The following is a 13,527-nucleotide window of genomic DNA, read 5'->3' on the forward strand; positions in this document are numbered from 1 at the left end:
TATCGCCATTAACAAATGCAAACATCATGTGGGGATGCCAAAGGCTCCCTTTAAATTAAAAAGAATGAAACAGGAAACATCCCTGTGGTGCCTTGGACCTCAAGCGTCGAAACTAATTCTGTTTTCTCTGTTAATTACAGTGAAGCAGTGTTGGTTGGACTGGGCCATAACATTGCCTCGGGCACCAATCAAAAAGTGGCCCACAGTTGCAAATGACAATTCATTCCTTTTGTGACAGTCTGTTTGAATAGTACCCAACGGGGAGTTTTTTTGATAAGATGTTATGCAAATTGTGCATTTTAAAGAATATATTTTCACCGACACTAGTCAAAACTACTAGCCACATAGTTAGGCAACTCATCAAAATGGCCCATATTGGCCAAAAAAAACGGGCTCACACCAGCATTTAGCATTTTTGGTTTGGCCATGGGCCTGTTGCCTTATAGGCCAGTCCGAACCTGTAGTGACGCAATCAACACAGAAAAGGTAAGGTTACTTTGTCATTATTTTGGATTTGTAGAGATCCCTTAGCACCCGCGTACGGGGTACATGGGTGGTAAGGTGGCTGAGGGCACGCGTAATAGAGAACGTCTGGAAGGGCACATAGGGGCGAGGGCATGCAGGTGGCAGGCAACTCGCAATGCAGGCTTATATCATTGGATACAGCCATCATTCTGAACACCCTGATTGGCTGGCACCATCCCCAAGCGTGCTGTTGAGCGGTCCAATCCATTCTAAATCCCCGCCCCCTAAATCATACATAGCATATCACCAATCTCTACCTATGACAGACCTTTGCTCGGGCACTCCTACGGGTGGACATCCCCAGTGACATCACATGGTTCCACACTCTGTGCCAAGGCCACAGATCCGAGCAGACTTCGAAATTCCCTCTGTGGGCATCAGATGGAGTCCAGGATTTGCATTTGCATCACCCATCCACTACTCAAGTCTGGCACAGTCAAGCTCAAATATGCTTTCTGATGAAAATGCACCCTCGCTCCCTCGCTCTGCCATCTTCAAACTTTTTTTTAGCGGGCACCCTTGTTCCAGACCCCCAAGTTGGCAGACAATGTCCTAGCCACCAGCAAAGTTAGAACTTAAGCTTACCGCAGGCACGTTCTACACAATCGCAAGTAACAAGTGACAAGGCATCATTATAGCTCAGGAAATGATCAGGAAATTGCTTTATTGTTTACAGATTCAGTTGCAGTAATGCCAGCTCATAGAAGGTGAACAGGCGGTGAGAGGGCCGCAAGCCTAAGAGAAGATCATTACACATTATGGATTTAACTTCTGATCCCAGCATTGCCATGGCCTTGGTTGGGAGAACAAAGCTTAAGGGCAATTTCCACCCAGAACCCAAGGAAGGATTGGCCCAGAGGGAAATGGGCTTGTTGAACTCATGAGTAGAGCCTGCACTTTTACTTTACTTTACTTTAATACATTTGTATAGCGCATCCATAGACCCGAAGGCATGAGGGCACTACATGACATATACAACAAGAAACAAAAAATGGAGAATCCAGTAAGCAGAGCCACAGAAAATGAATTTTTGGAAACATCTCAGAACCATTTAATTGAAGAGATGGGTCTTCAATCTTTTCTTGAATAATTCTAGTGAGACAATGGATCTCATCTCTAAGGGGAGGGCGTTCCAGGCCCTTGGTCCATTGGAAAAGAAGGCTGAATTGGCTACTCTAACAGTGTGGCACTTTGGTTCAGACAAAAGGTGCAGATTATTCGACCTTAATGTTCTCATGTTATTTCTCGTAGAGAGTAGCTGTTGCAGATATCCCGGAATATTTCTGGATCTACACTTATGTACGATAGTCAGAGTTCGAAGCACCTTAGCTCACCTGTGGCGTGGGCGAAGCGTAGCCCCAAGGCATCCGTGGATGACACGGCTGATCAAGATCCAGTGTAGCTCAAACAACGCTCATTTTGAGGGACATAGAAATACGGAGAGATAAACAGAGACGGGGTTGCACTCGGGAGTTATCAATGTTATGGAACGTATAGAATTTAAGTTAGGTTGATGATTAAAAAAGACCGGCAGGCCAAAATAGGATTCCAGCCACGTTAGACTACAGTACACACTCGTTCCGAACCTGCATTGGATGGTTGGAATTGTTCTGATTACTTACTGATAATCTTCATTACTCCTAGCCCTACTCTTCCTCATCACAGTACTTACCTCATGAGGCCCCAGCCTCCGACACAGGACCTTCTTTTATTTCTTTTATCCCCTATAACTCCTGCCCTCACACCACATCATCCAGTTGACCTAACCAAGCCGGAGCTAGGGACCTTCCCGGCAGGGAGGGAGAGGTCGGTCGTCAGTACTGTGACGAGGAAGAGTAGGACTAAGAGTAATGAAGATTACTGGTAAGTAATCAGAACATTACCTCTATGTCCACTCTTCCTCATCCCATTACTTACCTCATGAGGTATACCATAGCAGCAACGGGGAAAAGGTCCCAATGAGACACAGAGCCAAAAGCAGTGCAGAAAAACACACCTTTAATAACTCTAAGTTCACATACCCACTGACAAACCCCAACCCCAAAGAAACCAACCCCCGAATGGGAGACATTCATTCGATAGTGGTTGATGAACGTGCTTTGATCTGCCCAGATGACAGCCCTACAAATCTCCTGTAAGAAACCCCCCTTGCATCGGCCCAGGAAACCGCCAAACCCCTGGTGGACCGCCACTGAATCTGCGCAGGTACAGGCAGGCCAGAAGCCACATAGGCCATGGAGACAACAACACGGATCCACCGGCTAATGGAAACCACAGAGGCCTTCCGTCCCGCACCAGCAGGGCCAAAAGTACTCAGCAGACTATCAGATTGTCGGAAAGGGGCAGTCCTAGCCAAATACTCCAACATCGCCCACCGCACATCAATGGCATGCCAAGCCACCTCCTCTGGAGTTTGCAGATCTTGAAAAAAGGCATGGAGAACCAGATTCTGAGACGTGTGAAACTGAGATACAACTTTAGGGAGGAACTTCGGATCACACTTCAACACCACCGAGACTGGCAGTTTCCCCCAGCCTACGGGCAGAAGTGATAGCGATAAGAAAAGCAGTGTTCAGAGTAAGATGTTGGATGTCAATCTCAGAAACTGGCTCAAAAGGAGGCCCTTGAAGGAACCGTAAGACAAGAGGGAGATCCCAAGGGGGAAGCCCTTTATAAGTACAAGGCTGGGAATTAGAAAAACCCCGGAGCAACTTCCCCACCAACACCTCCCCATCCAGGTGACCATCAGAGTCCCCCAAGAGGAATTTTATGGAAGCCCATTGAGAGCGAAGCGTGGAGACCACCAGCCTCTCGTCAAACCCCTCCTGTAGGAATTGGAGAATAGCAGGCAGGGGAGGGATCCCAGACTGCCCACACCAGTCCCGGAAATGGCTCCAATGCCTGCCATATGCCCTCAGAGTAGAGGGTCGTCTACAAGCATTCATGATAGACTCGACCACAGGACCTGCTGAAAACCCCTGAGACATCAACCTAGACCATGGAATAGCCATACTGCCCATCGAATCCGTAGGACTCCAAACCCCAGATCCCCCTGCAGGGGACATGGCCACTACGGAACCAGCCAAGGCTCCTGGGACTGAAGCTCCAAAGGAGAGGGGAACCAACTCTGGTGGGGCCAGAACGGAGCAACCAACAACACACTCGACCTGGACACTTTGATGCGCTGAACCACCCTGGGAAGAAGGAGAAGAGGCAGGAATGCATAAAGGAGACCCAGAGGCCACTGCACTGAGAGGGCATCCACCCCCCAAACACACTCCGCCTGAAACCGTGAGCAGAATAGGGGAACCCTTGCCGAGGTTGGAGAGGCAAACAGATCTAGAACGGGGGTCCCAAATCTGACACATATCTCCGCAAGGATCCGGTCCGACAGAACCAGTTCCACAGAGGAGGGAAACCGGCAGCTGAGAAGATCCGCTCGAACATTGTCCACCCCCCTGACATGTGAGGCCACCAGGGCCCCAGATGAGATTCCCCCAGGAACTTATCTGAGCAGCCAGAGCATTCAAGGAGCGTCCGGAAACCCCCTGGCGGTTGACATATGCCAAGGCCGTTGTATTGTCCATCCGGACCAAAACCGCTCGGCCTTCCAGAAACACCTTGAAGTACACCAGAGCCTGGAGAATGACGCACTATTCTCTCCAATTTGATTATCAATGGCTCTCCACCAGATCCCACAACCCCTGGGCCGAGAGGACCCCCAATGTTGCCCCCCCCACCTCTTCCACTGGCCTCTGTAGTACCAGTGGTCACAGGAGGAAGGACCAGGGACACCCCTGTCCAGAGATTCAGAACCCGAACCACCGCAGCAGGGAGACTCTCAGAGCCGGGGACACCGGGATCGAAGCCTCGTAAGCTTGAGATGTCGGGAGCCAGTGGGAGAGAAGATAAAACACAAGAGGATGCAAATGAAGACACGCCTAAGGTACCAGAAAGACGCAAGATGCCATGTGCCCCTGCAACTTGAGCAATAGGTGAACCGAGACATACTGCCTCCTGAGAATTCTGCAGAGAACAGGCAGCAAGCAATGGACCCTCTCCTGGGACAGAAACACCCTCCCCATACTGGTGCAAATCTGAGCCCCAATTAAAACTAAATCCTGAGAGGGCTCCAGCTGAGACTTCTCAACCAAAAACCCCCAGTTCCGCAATGCCTGGCAGACCAACTGGAGATGAGTCAGGAATGTCTGCCAGAGGGCCGCCTTGACCAACCAATTGTCCAGGTAGGGAAAAATCTGAATGTCCATCAGGTGCAAATGCGCCACTAGAGGAGCCACCAGCTTGGTGAACACTCTGGGGGCTGAGCGCAACCCGAACAGGAGCACTTGGAACTGAAAGTGCCGGGACACCACTGCAAAACAGAAGAACATCATGTGACAGGGGCAGAGAGCCACGTGGTAATATGCATCCTGGAGATCCAGAGATGCCATCCAGCCCCCCCTGTACAACATTGGGAGAATGTTCTGCAAAGTCTCCATCTTGAAGAGTTCCTTCCGGACGAAGCAGTTCAGGGCCTTGAGGTCCGAAATCAGGCGATACTTCCCTGAAGGTTTGGGGACCAGGAACACCTGTGAGTAGAAACCCTGACCTCAAAACAGGAAAGGGATGGGCATGATGGCCGCCTACAGCAACAACTCGGATAGAGCAGTTTCCATGGCCAACCTCTTGGTCTGCGATCTTGGAACCACAGTCCGAACCATACAAGCCTGAACAGGAGGAGACAGGCATTTCACTTGATAACCTCTCCGAATGGTGTCCAGAACCCAGGAATACGAGGATCACCTGTCCCATACTGGAAAAAACAGCCAGAGACGCCCGCCCATCGGCCTGTCCAAACCGTCAGGATTTCTGTACCGGACCAGGACGTGAAGAGCATGGAGGGCCTGACCCCTCCCACCCCCCGTTGATCTCCGAAAAGATTGAGAGGAGTAGCCAAGGAAAGATCTTTCGGTCACAGCACCCATACCATAGGAAGACGTCTTGGTCGTCGAGGTAGGCTTGTGCCCTAAACACTTTATGCACTTTATCTTCAAGTGAGTCACCAAACAGTTTGGACCCATCAAAAGGAAGATTTAGGGCAGCCGCCTTCTGAGAACCTTCTGTTTTCCAATCCGGCAGACGCACATGCCTTCGGGCCGACACACCAGCCACCATGGCCATGGCCGAGCCACACACCCCATCAAATGCCTGATCAGACAAAAGTTCAACCTGTCTCTGCATCTCGGATAGCAAAGGGGCACAATCAGAACCCCCATCCTTTTTCAATTTTCTGAAACCACTGAGTACAGTTTCTTCTGTGTAGGAACGGTAGATAATCGCCCTGAGGGCCAGATGTGCCCCAGCATGAACCTTCTCCAGGCTGGAAGTAACCCTATGGTCCACCGGGTCCCGGATAGCTGCCTCCTCGGCCGACATAGAGGAGCGATCCACCAGGCTGGAGAAGATATCATCAACCTCAACTGGATCTGATAGCAAAGTTTCACCCCTTTCAATGGGTAGAGCTTGGCCATAAAGCGGGGCATTGCAATCTTTTCTGGGTCACGCCATTCACAAAAGATTTTATCCCAGATATCACATACCAATGGTAACCCCATCCTTGCGATATGCCTATACTGGTGAATAATAGGGTCAGCCCCCTCCACCGAAACCAGGGGCTCTGAGAACCCCATGCAGTCCCAAACATGAGCAAGCACCTCCTCCACTCCTTTGCTGTCCAGATATTTCCCCTCTGCATCAGCTGATGAGGAACAGGAAGAAGCGGAGGACTCAGTGCCAGAAGATGAGGATGAAGAGGAAGACAGACGCTGGCGTTTGTGGCCATGCGCATGGCTGTGTTTCCCCCCAGCATGATGCTTCAGCAGTTTCTTCAATTCTTTCCTGGTTAAGGAAACACGCTTTGACTTCTTCTTTCTCCTCCTGCGCAGTTCAGGTGAAGAGGAAGATGAGGAAGAAGACAGGAAAAGGTGCCTGAGTTTTTCAGAATGTTTACCCATGGTGTGCATGGACAAAAAACAGAACACAAACTTGCTGACTACACATTTAGAAAGGAAGGCCAGGAGAACTCCCGCCAATGGGGAAGACCAAACAATCTATCTCCTTGGGAACGGGCCGTTCCTCCATAGTGCACCGCCGAAGGCAGAGGCCACCCCCCTTCCGGAAAGCAACATCAGGAGAATATTTCAAATGGAGCCGGTAGCTGCGCAGAAATGCTCGGCACCACCGCAGGAGAAACAAAGGCATTTTTCAGACACATGAAGCCCCCAACTCCTTACCGCACCCCGGGCCCTGCAGGACCAGGGCCGTGATGTCATCACTCCAGCCTAGAGCCCAGAAAAAAAGCAGCTGAGGCATTCCCGCTCAACCGGGACACCAAGCCCCGCAGGGGGCCCAGGAGCAAGGCCGCACCTGAAGGAGCCGAAGGCCCCGCCACACAGCCGCACCGGGGGGCCAGCAATCCTCATTCCCCGGAGCCCCGCATCAGGAAGTCCAACCTGACACAGACAGGACACATTCAACTGGGCGACGTAGTGTGAGGGGAGGCATTATATGGGATAAAAGAAATAAAGGAAGGTCCTGTGTCACAGACTGGGGCCTCATGAGGTAAGTACTGGGACGAGGAAGAGTGGACGTGGAGGTAATGCCATGCGCTTACAACCAGAACAATCCCTGCAAATCTTTTTTTACACTAACTTGAACTCAACAGTTGATAACATTTAAACCATTCAAAAAGCGCATTTTTTTAACGTTCAATATGTACATTTAAATAGTCACAATTTCCTGCGATTTTCTTAAATAATTTGAATAACATCTAATGCATGAAAATAGCAGAAGGCATTGCATAGTGAAAAATTATTCCAAAGTCAATCTATGCATATTGATACAAAAAATACAAAAGCCATCTCTGATACAATTCAAGCAACACAAGTCAGTGTGAAGTCATCAGGCTGCAAGTTGATATGTGCGTTCTTCCCAACAAGTTTCGGATCTGCTCAGTGACCCATCCTCAGAAGGTTACTTTCCTGACTTCCTAAAATAAAAAAAACAACCCATTTCATGATTTTGCAAAGTATGTTACTGCTTACCTCTCTTTTACCACCAGCCTTACATAATTAAGGCCAACCTTGCTAGTAGTTTAGGGGCTCTCACCGCGCCTAGTCAAGGTTACTCAGCTCAACCAATCATTCACACAGCGAGGCCCAGGGAACTCTTCTTTTTGATAGCTGTTAGGACTCTAAAACATAGAGGTGTATTCAAGACATCACAGTGCTTGCAAACACCTATGCTGTGTAAACACAGCTAATAAAAAATGTAGAACCATTACCTTCATGATGTAGACATTTAAAACCAGCTGAAAAGGTTTAAATCCCATTAGTACCCGGCGAGGGTCAACCAGAATGTAACAAGCATTCTGATTGGCCTTCGCCCGGTCTACACCTCGCAGAGAATCCCTCGAAGCTTGAGCTCCGTTCACGTCGCCGGCATGCAGGTGTGGCAGGCCCTCAGCCAATGAGGGGGATAGGAACAGGGTAATCCCGCTCCGAGCCTCCACAGGGCTGGAAGCTGCCATCCTCCCCTGCCGGGGATTCAGGTGAGTGTTTTTGCCACCCCCGCCCCCCACACCCTCAACAATCCCCTCCCCGCCCTCCTAACCCCACTTACTTTGTTTTTTCAAGAGCGCGTCGGGCTCCCGATGGCCGCCATGGAAAGGGAAAACGGACTCCGTTTTCCCTTCCCCAGCGGCCAATTTTTTTCAACTTTTTTTTTTCTCTTCCAAAAAGCTGCAGCGTTTTGGAACAGAAAAAAAAATGCTATTAGTACCCCGGTCTTGAGGGCCAGGGTAGTAATAGCAATAAGCCCCTCGCCGCGGGGCCATTACCGAGCCAGTTAATGCCCAGGGGCCTTTGTTAAGTAACTATAGGCCCCGGGGCCTTACCTGACTCGGTAATGGCCTCGCGGCTCGGGGCTGATTGGTTAATTAAGGACCATGTTCATCGTACAGATGTAGTATTGGAGTACAGTTTTGCATAATCTCTTCTTAAACTGTACAAAGGAATGATTTGCATATTCAGGACCTTTGTTTGATCCATTCCTACATATGACTTACGTTCAGGTCATATGTAGGAATGGAAGATTCCACCTGGCAATCGCTGCCCCCACCACCACTGCCTCCTACTTCTTCCGGTATGCAGTAATAAAATCGCTGTAAAAATGTTGCCTTTACAAAAAATCGCGGCAAAAATGCAGTGGTTTGACCCAGTAAAGTTGTACCCCATTATACCATTTAAGGGGAGTGGGGGGTTGCAGGGGTGTCCTCCACTCCCCTTTAATGGTATAATGGGTCTGTGGGTTGCGGGGGTGTCCCCCACATCCTTTACATGGATTGTGGCGGTAAAACCACTGCCTTTTTGCTGTAATTTATTGTGTAAACAGCAATTTTTGCAGCGATTTTAACACATGGGGCCTCAGTACGACCCAGGCGGTAAGGGGTTAACGGTGCTGTAAAAGGTGTCGGCGCCGTTAAATCCTTACCGCATAATTACGAGGTCCCTTTGCGGGTCCCGACCTTAACGGCTGGTTTTACCAGCCGTTAAGGAAGGAACCCGCAAAGGGACTTTCGAGGTAATTACGGTACTGCAATTTGCGGTACCGTAATTACCGCCTTCCCCATTCCCATTGAGCCCTATGGGGGAAAAAATGGGAATGGGGAAGGGGCAATGGTGAATGGGGAATTACCGCCCCACCAACCTTGGAATGGGGCGGTAATTCCACCATTCACTCGCACCGCAGGGCTTCTGCTAACATATGCTGCCATACCCGCCCGCTGTTCTCCGCCTCATACCTACAGCGGCATTGCTAGCATGCACCAGCGGTTTGGAAAACGTTTTGGGACAGGAGGTCCTAAAATTGCAAGCCTCAACATTTCAAAGTCGTTCCTTGTTTGTGGAAGTCAGCATACTCTCATTCTTTTTTGTATTAACGTATTTACAATAAAACAATACAAACAAACAGGCCAGGTAAACCGAACACAGATCAAAGCAAGCCACACCAGTTCCAAAAACCTCCCCCAGATTCCCTCATACAGATTCCTTTTCTTCTGCTTACATAAAATAACAGACTCTGATTCTTAAAACTTTGGAAGTAAATGATAGATAATAAAGACAGCTTCAACGTTCCTACCTTCTGTTCTTTAAGTCTGAGAAGAAAAGGGGAAACAAGTAGGGGACCCTACTTGGGAAAGTCCCAAGTAGGGTCCAGGATGCATTGGGATGTACAGAAAAAGGGGCCCTCTTTGGTAGGAGCAGAAGGGGCAGTGTAAGATGGCGTTGCTGTTGGGTTGATGTGTGCAGTTCGTAATGAAAAACATCTCTGCGTACAGGTAAACTTGTAGGTGTTGTGGCACGAAGTCTATAGGAGTATGACCTGGCTGTACCTTATGGGCCTATGGGTCAACTGCGGAGGATGGGCTCCCAGGGTTGTTACTAGGTCTGGAAAAGATCTGGGGCTCCGCTAATGTTGAGACTGTCGGCACTCAGGGCTAGCTATGGCCTTTTGGCTGTAGACCCTGAGCCTCATCCGGGGCTACAACCAAAAGACCCGGGGCTATAGCCCCCTCATCACCCTGCTACAGCCGAATACATTTCTCAAACCTCGTTGTAAATGGAGGTTTCAGGAGTTTTGGTGGGATTCCTACGATGTTCGTGCTGCGTCCACACTTGATTAGAGAACGATGGACGTTCTTACAATTTGTCTGGTCACAGTTAGTTGAAGGAGGGAGCACACTTGCTGTGATATCGTGCCATAAGGTCTTTTTTATCACTGAGAGTGCTGACACATGTTTCGACCACACAAGGGTCTTTATCAAGGCAAGTTTGAATGTTCTGGGTGAACAGAAGAATGTGGCGTGTTGGCCAGAATTGCTCTTGCTAAGGTGCACTTAATAGTGCTTCTATGGAGGCGGAATGATCAACCGACCAGGGAGACCGTCTGCAACGGAGGCATTGAAGTGCTTTTTCTGAGGCCGCTAGTTGGTGGAAAAGTCAGAATCAAGGATTGGCCTTTTGTTGATGTGCTATTTAGATGTAATGACAGAAAGCACATGATATTTTAAATTCATCCCATTTTCCAACTGCAAACCTAATTATGAGATTGATATGTTATGTTATTTTGCATTTATATTGCGCCTTATGTACCATTGGTATGGTCTGAAGGCGCTGGTAGGTTGAACGCCCTCGGGAACTGAAGTTCAAGTCAGTAGAGAGAGAGAGAGAGAGAGAGAGAGTCATAAGGTGCAAGTGCGCACTGGATATGTGTGCAGCAGGTGTGGTATTCGTGTGATAGCTGCTTATTAGCAGCAAGTGTGGTGGGTGGGAGATCAAGAATATGTGTTCGTTCTGGCAGGTTGTTATCCAGACCGATTCTGGCTGCGTTAGGCCTGAGGAGAACGCCTAGGCTGGAGGGTTTAGTTAGGGTGATGGGCAGTTTGAGGAAAGTGTTGGGATGAGAACAGCTATACCGAATGGTGTCATAGTATCGCTGTGTTCTAGTTGAGTGGTGGTGTAAGGAAGAGAGTAGGCGTGGAGATGTGATATAATGGTTTACCTTTACCTCCAAACCGTTCCAGGCACTCCAGGCACTCCATGCACTCCATATGATATGATATGATATGGCATTTACAACGCGCCTGTTTCTAGGCGCTATAGCTTGGATGGCAAGTGCTATTTACTGCATGGGGTACTTAGAAAGTAATCAGTGGCATAAATACATCTATCCCATTCCAACTAAGCATCCAACCAGTGACCTCATAAGGTTCCCACAGGCATCGACTTAAGACGTGTTAGGCTAAGGGGGTCCTCCCCGAAGGCAGGGTCAGGGTGTGGCAAGTTTAGAGAGGAGCGCCTATGGGGAGGGACACGCTTGCATCAAACCTGAAAGCAATCTCCAGGGGCGTGGCCCATCCACAATCTCAGTAGCCACTGCACAGGAGGCGCATCTCAGTTCCCTGAAGTCAGAGAGTGGCTGGAAGCCGGGATCGAGGAGCTATACAAAGAAAGGCGTGTGGCAGATTGCTGTGGGACTCCAGTAAGGGAGCTCTATTATGCTGGTAACCCAAACCCACCTTACCGTTACCAGCGCTCGACCGGGATACTACGTGTGCCGGCAACAGTGGTAAGTTCCCATCCCATGGAGTCTAATAGGAGTCAATGCAATGGGTTTGCCGCAAACATGGCCCCATAGTACCTGTGCCAGTGATTGTGGCAGTTATTTGCCGGCAGGGGACTGAACTACCGGCAGGTCAGGCCTGCCGGTGGATCAGAGCCCCTACTGGCAAACTCGGAGTGTGTCGGTCCAGTAAAAATGCCGGAGCCAGTATTACCAGCATCTTTTTCTGGCATTTTACCGGCCCGGCACACTCATAATGAGCCTCAACCTGTGTAGAAGGAGCTGGAGCAGGAGACAATAGTCAGGGGAGAGGCCTCGAATTTTGGGAGCAAAGAGCCCAGAAAGGTGGGCTAAGAAGGATCTAAGGGGCTGCAGGAGAGACAAAGAGGCCTGGGTATAGAAAGACACATCGGACTGGGGAGAGCAAGACCCAGGCCAGGGGATAGGTAGCCCTGGGAAGCTGGGGAGAGAGACCTAAGAGACTGGGGCATGGGAGACCCAGGAGGTTGGGGAGATCCAAACCCGGGAAGCTGGAGGGAGAAAGACCCAGGGGCCTGGGGTTTGAAAGACCCAGCGGGCTGGGGGGAGCGAGTGCCATATGTCTGTCATAGGGAGCCCATAGGTGACCTGGGTTGGGACATCGGGTGAGGCTGTGCAGCAGAAAGGAAAGAAAGGGGAGAGTGGGGGATGGGCAAGGCCTTAGGCGCTGGGAGGCAGAGCGCCTCCGTTTTGGAGGAATTGTGCACCAGACAGCACATGGCGTATGGCTGAGAGGCAGTTTGTGAGACAGGAGGAGAACTCTGGGATGAAGGTGGGTTAGGAGATTACAATGAATGTGTCTCCCACAAAAGAGGTGATACAAAAAGCCAGACCAGAAGATTAGGGGCAAGGTGTAGAGTGCAAATAGGCAGGGTACATGGGCAGACCCCTTGGGGACACCACCTGGAAGGGTTGTGGCAGACGGTGGGAGATGGAGCAGGAATGGTGTGCAGCGTAAGAAGATATGATAGTCCTGGGGTCCCAGGCCAAAGAGAGTCATGGAGAGAGATGAGCTGTTTAAGGCAGCGGAGAGGTCCAGTAGGATGAGCACAGTAGAACCATGGGAGTGCCACGCAGCTGTGAGGGTGTTGGAGACACTGGTAAGTGCTGTTCCTACGGAGAGATGGCTGGGCCTCCCTAACTGGTGAGGTCATGGATTGATGGATTTCCATTTTGGGACAGTCGGTGTAGCAGGCAGCCTTGTTTTCATCCATCTTGCAGAAGCATTTGACTCACATTTGACAGGGGGAGCTATACAATATCAAGACCACCCATTAAACACCCTGCTTGAAAAGGAAAGCCCAAACTTCCAACATAAACTCCTTCTTATGTGATTCTTAGGCAACATGGTCCCCAATGTAAAAAGAATGCTTGGCTCGGGCTACTCATACTGGAAGGCCCAGTGGAGGTGGCCTAATGGATCTATGTTTAGTTATTTATTTAATTGGGAGTTTTGTTTATTGCTGCATGCCACTCTGTAGTCACTTCAAAGTGCTCGCCTGCCGCGTGGAGTATGCCACTGTAGACGTCTAGCCGCATGATGGTTGGTCGCTGTGATTGTCTGTTCTGCCCGTGTTTTGTGCGGCTTTTCTTCGGTTACCCTGCCTGCTAAAGCCGGGAGCACTTAGACATGGAACGGTCGCCAGTCCAAGCAGAAAGAGGCATTGAGAAACCTTCCCTGACCTGGCCGGACACGCATCGTCATGGGAGTGAGCCCCGCTAGCTCCGTCGGGAGAATAGAGGTCGCACAGGGCACTGGCAAAGCCCCTGGGAGAGTAGAAT

General features: G+C 50.0%; 1 long non-coding RNA gene across 1 annotated transcript in view; it reads right to left on the reverse strand.

The window, feature by feature from the left end:
- Positions 1-1,169: 1,169 nt before the first annotated feature.
- Positions 1,170-13,527, reverse strand: part of LOC138488428 (uncharacterized) — a 614,677-nt gene continuing 602,319 nt past the window's right edge. The window contains exon 6 of the long non-coding RNA XR_011274665.1: positions 1,170-7,573. This is a non-coding gene — a long non-coding RNA (uncharacterized lncRNA). The remainder of the gene's footprint in view (positions 7,574-13,527) is intronic.

Source organism: Ambystoma mexicanum, chromosome 9, assembly GCF_040938575.1.
Source record: "Ambystoma mexicanum isolate Mex_15411 chromosome 9, UKY_AmexF1_1, whole genome shotgun sequence".
NCBI lineage: Eukaryota > Metazoa > Chordata > Amphibia > Caudata > Ambystomatidae > Ambystoma > Ambystoma mexicanum.